We start from the raw sequence: 10,373 nt of genomic DNA on the forward strand, positions 1-10,373 counted from the left end.
CCTTCTTGCAGCCTTCCAGTACCTAAAGGGGCCCTATAAGAATGATGGGGGCAGACTTTTTAGCAGGGTCTGTCGTGATAGGACAAGGGAAAATGGTTTTAAACTGAAAGAGGGCAGCTTCAGACTAGATACAAGGAAGACATTTTTCACAATGAGGGTGGTGAAGCACTGGCCCAGGTTGCCCAGAGAGGTGGTAGATGCCCCATCCCTGGAAACATCCCAGGTCAGGTTGGACGGGGCTCTGAGCAACCTGACCTATTTGCAGATGTCCCTGCTCACTGCAGGGGGGTTGGACTAGATGGCCTTTAAAGGTCCCTTCCAACCCAAACTATTCTATGACTCTGTGATTCTATGGTTGACAGAACAACACTTCTAAAGTTTCTTTCTGTATATAAAATGATTACAGGCATTAATCACAGAATAAACACCTTAGCCACTTTCCTCCCTGCAGCTAAAGATGGCTGGCATTGGCAGAGGGAAAGAATAAGAAAAATCAGGAAAAACAAGATTGCTGGGGTCTAATTCAACCATCCCTGAAGTTAAAGGAAGATTTTTCATTGACATTAAAGGAGATGGATCTGCTGCTAAGGTCATATAGGCCATGGACAATATTTGAAGTTTTCTACAGAACAGCTTGTAGTATTTTTTTAGTTCTAACTCAGCTGAGCTGTGAACAAACTGTGAAGCAAGTGGGAAAGCAGATTAATTCTTTTCCTGGTGTCTGTAGAGCAGTGCCAGGAGTCTGAGTAGCCAGATAGGGAAATGGAAATTCTTTCTGCTGAGAAGAAATAGTATATAACTGATATTGCAAATACATGGTGGAATAATTTATGCAACTGGAATTTAAAAATAATTAGATAATCATGCTTACAAAACAGGGTAGGTAAAAGAAGTGAGGGTGGCACTCTATGTTAGAGAGATGATTATCTGTGTTAGAACTATTGTCTGGAAAGAAAAAATTGTATTGACCTTGGTCACTTCAGTTTTAAAGACCAATGCTGGAGGTTGTATGCAGTCTGTAGTAAAACATCATTAAAGTTTTTAAAAATGATAAATGATAATCATCTAACACAAAATGTATTGAACCTAGCACAAGGTAATTCTATTTTGAGCCTCATTATGTTGAATAAAGATGAACAGATCAGTGGATCTAATTACATTCATTATGGGAAAACAGAGGACAGTAATACATATACTTGGTACTTCAAAAGAGTTAATTTTACAAAACTAGAGAAAATTATGAGAGATAATTGTTTAGGAAGAACAAATACAGACAGCAAATTGTGAAAGCAATTTGAAAGTTGTTTAACAAGAATTTATGAGATGTCCAGAAGCCACATCTTATCATTAAGAAATAGTACACTTACCTGTTAAAATCCCTCCTACTTCAGGTGTGAAGTTAATGTATCAATTAAAATTAAAAAAAAAAAAAATAGCACAAGGGAGAAAGGGAAGGTGAGAGTAATAATTGTAAATTATAAATTATGAAGTGTAACAAAGAGATATAAGAACGCAAAGACACTAGGAAAAAGTGCATCTTCCAGGGATTAGGACAGTAAGAAAATTATTTTTAGGAATTAGGAAAAAAAAAGAATTAGGTTTGTCTAAAAGCAGCTGGAGAAACAGCAGAATAAAGTTAAAAGGGAAGGTATGTGTTAACTGCTACAGAGCACCATATATGTGAGTTTATTCAAATGGACAAGTAGAAAAACTGGCCTAGAGATAAGTGTTAAGGGAATGGAGCAGAGGACAGTATCTATAAAATATGCAGATAAGAAAAGCAACAGTACTGTGAAATTCAGGAATTTTGCCTAACATTTATGAGGGATGAGACAAAATAATGAGGCAAAAGATCCCAAACTGCATCCATTCCAGAAGAGTTTTGAAGGTATATCCAAAGTTTGTTTTTCATCACTAGTCAAGATGAACACCAAAGACATACCGAGCACTTGACTACCGGCATCCCTTATCCTCCTTGTGACACATGAGTGATCCTGGCCAAGCCACTAGGACACACACACCAGTGCTATTGAGTACGTGGATGTGAGAGTGGGTAAAATCAGCTTAGAGGTTTTCTAAGGTAAGATCACATTCCTCTTCTCTGAGATCTCTCACTGAATTTTGCTACACTGATATTCTACATATAACAATAGAGGGAGGGTCTAAAATTGTTCTTAAGTCTGAAAAAAGATTCAACTGTTCATGAGTAGTCCCTGTAGAGAATCAGGAGACTGTGCTCATAGCACGGGAGAACAGTGGGCAATTTTTCAGGATGGTCATCATGCTATTCTGCATAAGACATTTAAAAATTAACTCTCAGACTTTCTAAGCTGTGTGTCTACACTCTGCTGTGTACATATCCTCTTGCCCAGCAAGAGAAACGGGCATCTCTGAAAGGAAATTTGTTTCAACTCTGCTAATGGCCTATCTTAAGATAGGTGTGAGTTATAAATTGAGGTGCTTATTTTTTTCCAAGCTTAGACTTGTATAATTAACTATTAGATAACTACAGTTACTATTTAAAATGGATGTTAAAATGTATCTTGTTAATATTTTGAAAGCAGAATGCCCAGCAAGTTTGCACTTGGGAGATGTAACAAAAAATATATCTGACCTGATAAGACTTATTCAATCACTATTACATGTGGCATTTTCAGAAGATTGTGGCTACCATTCCAATATTAAAAAAGCCAGCTAAATCCTGACTAGTGAAACTTGGAAACAATTCTGAGAAAAAGAATGTAATTCTAAATACAGGTTTTAACTGATACAGAATTAAAATCTAGGAATATAATTAGTGTCAACCATTATGGATTTGAAGAAAGAGTCCTTACAGTCCTTATTAAACACACTTGATATAATTCTTTGATGATATTGTAGTAGAGGCAGTGAAAGATAAACTATATATTTAGCCTTTTAAAAGGAATTTTGACACGTTAATATACAACAGTCTGATTCAAAAATTAGTGCAACAATAGAATATATCTTAAATGGATTAACAACTGCCTAAGTGACAGATCGGAAAAATGTAACGGTCATTGTGCGTCCGTTGTCAAATGAATGAGTTTCTTGTAGTTTTAGGGGGTTATCCAGTAGAATAATTGGCACCTTGTCCAGTATTATTCAGTGTAGTCAACAGTGATCTGGAAGAAGATAAAAAATCACTGTTGATCACAGTGGTGGCTGAGAAAGGAAAAAGACCATGGAATTCAACAAGCAAGTAACTCTGTTATCATGACATGAGATTAAGGGATTTGCCATACTTTTAAATTTAGTGCTAATAAAATTGTCCCTTCATATAAATACCACAGTGACACAGGCTTGCATCTGTTCAGGAAAATTTATTTTAAATTACATCAAATGCTAAACAACATAATTATATATTTTGTAGAAGTGTACTGAAAAGCAGGGTTCTTGAATTTATCTCCCTACTTGTCCAAGAAGATACGTGAAGTAGTCTTTCCTGTATAGTTTCTATGTCTAACCCTTGTTCATGCAGGGAATCAAATACATAGTTGGGAAAATACTTAGGCTTAAATGAATCATTCCAGTGGAGTAACTGCAGATGGTGAGGAAGGCAGTTAGAGCTAATTCAGCAGTTCGGCATATTAGCATGTTTTCTGCATATAGGAGAGCTGTACTGAGTAATTTTCAGTTAAATTCTTCTTAATCTCCTAATTTATTTTTTCATCTGATCAAGGGTTAAGGTGAAATCTCTTTTTTTTAGCATTGCTTTTTACTCCATTTTATTTCATTGTCTCTTGCATGTCTTAACTCTGACCATGACTTGATTGTCTTTGTTTTTTAGTTACCTTTCAATCTGCTTTGTTTTTCAAAGTGTCATATTTCAGGTTAAAACAGCCTATGAAATGAAGCAGTTCACCTAGGACTAAAAAGTCTTAAACCCAAACATTAAGGAATTTTTATATTTTCTCAGATTGCTGGACTGTGCTCATTTATGCATTTTTCTAAACACTTTTTATTCCTTTGGGAGCTGCTTGCCCTGAGGTGAAGTAATGTCGAACAGTGATACGATAGCAGAAAGCCCACTTTCTGCATTCTACACCAATCCAGACATCTAGTATTTTTAAACAAGCAGCCAGCCTTTCTAGTGTGGGAAACACTCCCGCGTACTTCAAATATTGCAGTCAAACCATCAACAACTGCAAAAATGTTTTAATGTGCAGGTGTAATCTGGAAATCCTGATCTGCTTGTTCTGTATTGTGGGTGGATTGGTAATTCCTGGTGGTAGCTCTCATACCCGGTTGCTTCTGTTTGGGGATATTCTGACAAGGCTAATAAATAGCTTCTAGCTGAGACGGACCTTTACTTACATACCCTTTCCACTCTTATCCTTGCCACTTCTTCAGAGGCTGATCACCAGTTCAGCCTTCAGTGCTTTCTTCTTTCGAGGCCAAGGTATCTGTGGCTAAGTCTACTCTGGATGTTTGACAAGGACCTCCACCCAGGCACGTGTATTCACTCATTGACAATGAACAGTCCACTTCCATCCTCAGCCTAGGGTGAAAAGACTCAGGTCTTGCAAACATCTTGGGAAACAATGGAAGATGCAGCCTGCTGGGTAAAGTTGAGGTCCCTCCCTATACAGGGTGGACGGAATGATGGCAAATAACACAACCACTCAAGTTGAGCTGTGATAGTGGACTGTTTCAAAAACTCCATCTCCCCTGTACCCAACTGTGTGAGTGCTTTTTCCCTGTGCTATTCTATTTTGTAAACAGATCACCTTAAAACAGCATATCTGGAGCAACGTATTTGACTTTGCACTAGAACAGTTGGAAATAAAACCATTCAAACAGGAACACTTCCCAGACAGAATGCTAAAACTAAGAGCTGGGAGGCAATTCAAGAAATAATTCCTTTTGCTGCTCATTTTTAATTGATGTCTCGCAGCTAAGGCTGTCTGTGCCATAATTCGGACACGAGAACACAGGATTAGAAGGCTCAAGTGCTCGGGCCAGGCTGGGCCAAATGTGCATTGCCAAGTAGTGTAGGAATTACCCATGTCCCTGTTCCAGTGTTAATGAATCAGTGAAATGTTGACACACCCTGTCTGCATTCTCTGTACACTCACTCCTCATGAGAGGGGCACAAAAGCCACCTTCAGCAACATCCATGATGTGATTTCTTTATGGAGGAGGGTTTTTCCACAGATACGTCACTTTAAGCAATGGTCTAAGGTTGCTGAGCATCTTTAAACCGTAGAACACAGCTCGATGCCTGTACTGTTATATTACATTGACAGCAAAATAAGTGCTTATTTATTAAAGATCTCCTTTTCTTTGATACTAAACCATTTAAACTTGGTGATGTTCAGGAAAGGGTCCTAACAGAAAGTATTGCTTTCGGAAAGGTAAGAACAGAAGATCAAATCTAAAATTAGTTTTGAAGTCTCACAAAGGGTCTTTCATTCTTCGAGCTAATCACTAACATTTTTGGATATTTGTAGAAAATTGACAATGTGCTGATGCATGAAACTTTTTTTTTTAAATAGAAAAAACATTTCTGTCAGGGCAGGAAAAGCACTGTCATTTAACCACATACATACTTACTATATTGGCATCTTGAGTTCTCCTATTTTTCTCTACTAATCGTGCTCTGTAGCCAAAAAGCTGCAAAACCAGTTATGTCCACAATGTTTGCTTTCGATTATTAACTGAAAGCTGAAGGACACAGAAACGGTAAGTCCCTTAAGCAAATCTCACCAACTTACAAACTCTGGGAAAAAGATGTCAAAGACATCAGCTGAAAGGAAAACCTACAGTTTCTGTAGAAAATTTCAGTTTAGAAATTCTAAACTCACTGTATGTGACTTGAAATTGACAATGACTGATACATAATTTTAAGAAGGAACATACAGAGTGCAAGAAAGGGTTTGTTTAATAAGGTCTGAATTCAGAAGATGAAAAAAAAAACCCCTCCAACAAGAAAAACCCACTTCTATCATCCTGTGGTCTGTGTTAGGTACCAAATAAAATTATTTGATATAAACAACAGCAAGGAAATGTTAGAGCTTAGAATTATGTTATGCTCTGATTAAACTAACAATTAAGCATGGAAAAGCAGGCACCTGTGGGGACAACTCTAAATGGCCGTCTAATGTGATAAAGTCTGTGAAAGACTTATGCTTTGGTTTAGGTTGAATCTAGTCTTATAAGTATTAATAGACTAAATTCAGCTGGGGAGAAACCATTGTGTGGGTAAGGCCTGTGCTGACACTTACCTGTGATTTAATTATACAGTGACCCTCTGGGTCAGCAGATACCATTTGAACTCCCAAATGCAGGTTAAGGGGCAAAATAATAATGCTGTGAGAACAGAACAAATGAGATAAGCTTGCTACAAACTGCAAGGAACTGAGAAAATATCATTGTTCTTATGTTAATGTGGAAGATGATGCTCTGGCTTTTATCTTCCTGATTTTTTCATAGACTTGGTTTATTTGTGATGCTTTTAAACTCAATCTGTTATGTAAATGTTCTCCAAGGATTGTTTTCATAGGAAAGAAAACACATTTTGTTCTTTAGGCAACTACCTAACTTGCCAGTCAGTCAAAGCCACGATTAAAAACGGCATGATACCAAAAGCTACTGTTACATGTGTGCTACCTGCAGTCTGGATACAGCTAGATATCCAGTCTTTTCAAGAAAGTAGACTGTTAGATGGCAGAAACGGTAGAATTTTGAACATTTCTATGAAGTTCATGTACTGAAGAAATGCTAATTACATTGAAAGATAATTGGGTCATGAGACCTGTATTAGAATGGAGCTAAGCCATTGGAGTGGGGAGATGCAGGTGACTAAAGTACACAAGCTATGTAGTTGAGTGTCCCAGCTCCTAAATGGCACCAGTGACTTATACAAAACCATTGCTGTAAATGAAGTCCTTGAAAACAACCAAAAAAGGTATCTAGTCAATAACTTTATTATTATGTCAGCAATAATAACTGAGGTACTTCTGTTTCAGTACATAAAAGCACAAACCTTTTTAATCACAATGTACTACCACACAAAAATTGTGGCTTTTCAGAGCCCTCCTTATGGATCAGGCCTGGGAGTACTTGTATCACTTAGAAGTGGGGTGCCAGGTATAAACCCTACAAAGCTGAGACAGGAATCCACCTCCTTGATAAGCTCCAGCAGAGCTGGGCTCCTAGACTGCCCTCACAGAAACTGTCTGCTGGTATAAAACCTGAGGGAGTTGATAAAAAAAAAAAAGACAGAAGCATGCCTGAAACACTTGTCCCCTGCATGGCCTCATGTCCACGATTATGGATGGAAAAGCCTGAAATTAAGATTTAAACCATTAAACTCACCTCTTCTGCTTTGGCTCCTGAAGGCAGTCAGTAGCACAACCCACTCAGGAAGTGAGAGAAGAAGAGTAGGTCGCCCCTTCTGCGAGGAAGCCTGTTTCTGTCGGGGGTTCACGGGTTTTGCAGAGCAGATGGGGTTGCTCACGTTTGATCAGAAATAGAGTTCGGATGAGTTTGATCCAAATCAAGTCCTTCTGTTAAGCCAGAATAGCAAACATGAGCACAAGTGCTCATATTTCATCATGTCATTGGTGCTGTAAGAAATATGGAAGCAAAAATTTCTGTAGAACTAGTTAACTGTATTTTGTTTCCTCCCTACCTTTCTTCAGCCATCAAGAACAAACATGCCTGACCAGTCTGACTAATGTGCATTGCTTAATTTCAGCTTTGTAGCACAAAAAGGGAAATGTCATGGGAGCATCTGTTCTAAATCGGATGCTTTTATGAATAACTATTGTTCAAGGGTTTTGTTGGTTTTGTGCTGATGGACATTAAGCCACATGAAAGTGTTGTTTGTCCTTAAAAATAGAGAAGAAAGAGGGAAAAAGACAAAGAAATACACACAAGTGTTCTGTGAAACTAAAATGCCACTTTTTTTTACTGGATAAAACTCTGTTCCTTTCAGAAACGCTTTAGAGAGAAGTATATCTATATGTTTTACAAGTATTTATAAACACTTAAATAAGTTTGTACAGTATAGAATCTTAGCTGTGAGAAAAATAATTTTAGCAGCTGGCTTAACAAGAGCAAAGGCTGCATGAGGCATACAAAAGCTGCAGAGGAAACACAAGCAAAGTCTGATGTCACTCTAATGCCATTTTCTTGCCAGAGGACTGCTCAAAATTTTTAGGCTGAAGAGCATTGTCATTACTGGATCTATCTACAGTGCTATTTTTAATTGGAATAAAACTTGTACAGAGGATGCTACAGTTGCTTAATTTTACTGATATTGAACCTGTTTCATTAATATGCATGTTGTCTGAGTAACTGCCTATGAACCTTCTAAAATGCACTTCTGATCACATCCGTGTTAAATATTAACTAGGAACCTGACTCTATCATTCAGTCACAGTCCCTTTTTCCTAGCTTATCATTACATGTGTGTCGATAGGAGCAGTTATTTTTGCTGATAATTTAATTTATCCTAAATAAACACATTTCTCATGATTGATTGTTACTTACTTAGCTGACTGTAGCAGTACTTCCACCACGCAGTTAGGTGAAAGCAATGTTCAGGGGAGGGCAGGTTTCGGAGTGTGCCTTCTAGTAAACATTTTGCCTCAGGGATTTTGTGCTATCTTTTCTTTCTCTTTTTCCTCTTCAGGGAATATTTGTCCTAGGATTGCCATATGCTCTTCTCCACAGTGGATACAGTGGCCTGTTTCTTATTATCTTGGCTGCAGCATTATGTTGTTATACAGGCAAAATTCTAATCGCATGCCTGTATGAAGAAAATGAAGATGGGCAGCTCATAAGAGTGAGAGACACCTATGAAGATATTTCAAATGCCTGCTGCAAAAAGCTATCTCCCAAACTCGGTGGCATAGTTGTCAATGTGACCCAAGTGATGGAACTGATCATGACATGTATTTTGTATCTGGTTGTTAGTGCGAACTTGCTGTCACATAGTTTTCCGTATGTACCAGTGACTGAGAAAACTTGGTCTGTAATTGCATTTGTTACACTGCTGCCTTGTGTATTTATCAAGACTCTCAAAATTGTTTCCAGACTCAGCCAGCTTTGCTCCTTGGTCCACTTCATTATCATCCTCATAGTGATGACTTACTGTCTCACACAAACAAACCAGTGGTCCTGGGCAAAATTCAGGCTCTCCATTGAGTTTGAGGACTTCTTGGTCTCTGTAGGGGTGATCATTTTCAGTTACACTTCGCAAATATTTCTTCCCACACTTGAAGGTAACATGAAAAACCCAGGGGAATTTAGATGCATGCTGAACTGGACTCACATTTTCGCTTGTGTCTTGAAAACAATCTTTGCACTGACGGCATTCTTGACCTGGGGTAAAGAGACAAAGGAAGTCATTACTGACAACCTGCCATCATTTCTTCAAACCCTAGTGAATTTGTGTCTCTTAACCAAGGCTCTACTTTCTTACCCTTTGCCCTTTTTTGCAGCCACAGAAATTGTGTATGCTTGTATTTCTAGAGGCAACCATTCCAATTACAGATCTCCACTATTTGCTCTGGGTGTAAGAAGCTCGTTTCTCCTGTTAACCCTGCTGATGGCCATGTTCATACCACATTTTGCCCTGTTGATGGGTTTAACAGGCAGTGTAACAGGTGCTGCTATGACTTTTCTTCTTCCTTCTCTCTTCCATTTAAAACTTAAATGGAAAAAAATATCCTTCTTAGATAAATGTGCAGATATCTCTGTTTTTATTTTGGGTTTCCTTTGTAGCCTTGCAGGCATACTTTGCTCAATAAAGCGGCTGCTTGAAGTATTTGGAGGAGTGTAAAAAGATTGCCTGAAAGCCAAATAAGGCTCAAATCTAAGAAATACTTTTACCCTGTAAGTCAGTATATAAGATACTTTGTTACTAGGTGAAGTTAAACATACCCTTAAATGGGCTTTAACTGTAAAAGTGTGTAGCTCTAAGCAAATTTTATAGCCAAAAACTACAAAATCAGCCCTATTTAAAATGTTAAGAGAAAAAAGGGTGTTGGACATGGTTTACCATGAAAACAATTTTAAACTACTCCTATATGATTTTATTTATACATGACATGCACATCCTAAAATGGTTACTGAAATTGATTCCACCAATTTAACCAGAATTTCTCACAGGGTCAGATACCGTTCAGTCTCAAAGCTATCAAATCTAGCCAACGGGATATGACAGAGTTTGAGAGCACCATCATTTGAAAAAGATGAAATAATGATTTCACATTATTGGCAGACTATAATTCAACATTGGAACAGAACAAATCAGTGAATTGCTTTTTAGATGTAAGACAAGTTCTACTACTTGTTTTTTAAATGAGTGGGCAAAAAGGGAACTCAATTTACAATAGCTTTGA

At 37.8% G+C, this 10,373-nt stretch overlaps 1 pseudogene; it reads left to right on the forward strand.

Annotated features, from left to right (window-relative positions):
* The first annotated feature begins 8,659 nt into the window (after positions 1-8,659).
* LOC104613937 lies at positions 8,660-9,811 on the forward strand (annotated as a pseudogene).
* Positions 9,812-10,373: the final 562 nt, after the last annotated feature.

Source organism: Phaethon lepturus, unplaced genomic scaffold (genome assembly GCF_000687285.1).
Source record: "Phaethon lepturus isolate BGI_N335 unplaced genomic scaffold, ASM68728v1 Scaffold58035, whole genome shotgun sequence".
NCBI classification, from domain to species: domain Eukaryota; kingdom Metazoa; phylum Chordata; class Aves; order Phaethontiformes; family Phaethontidae; genus Phaethon; species Phaethon lepturus.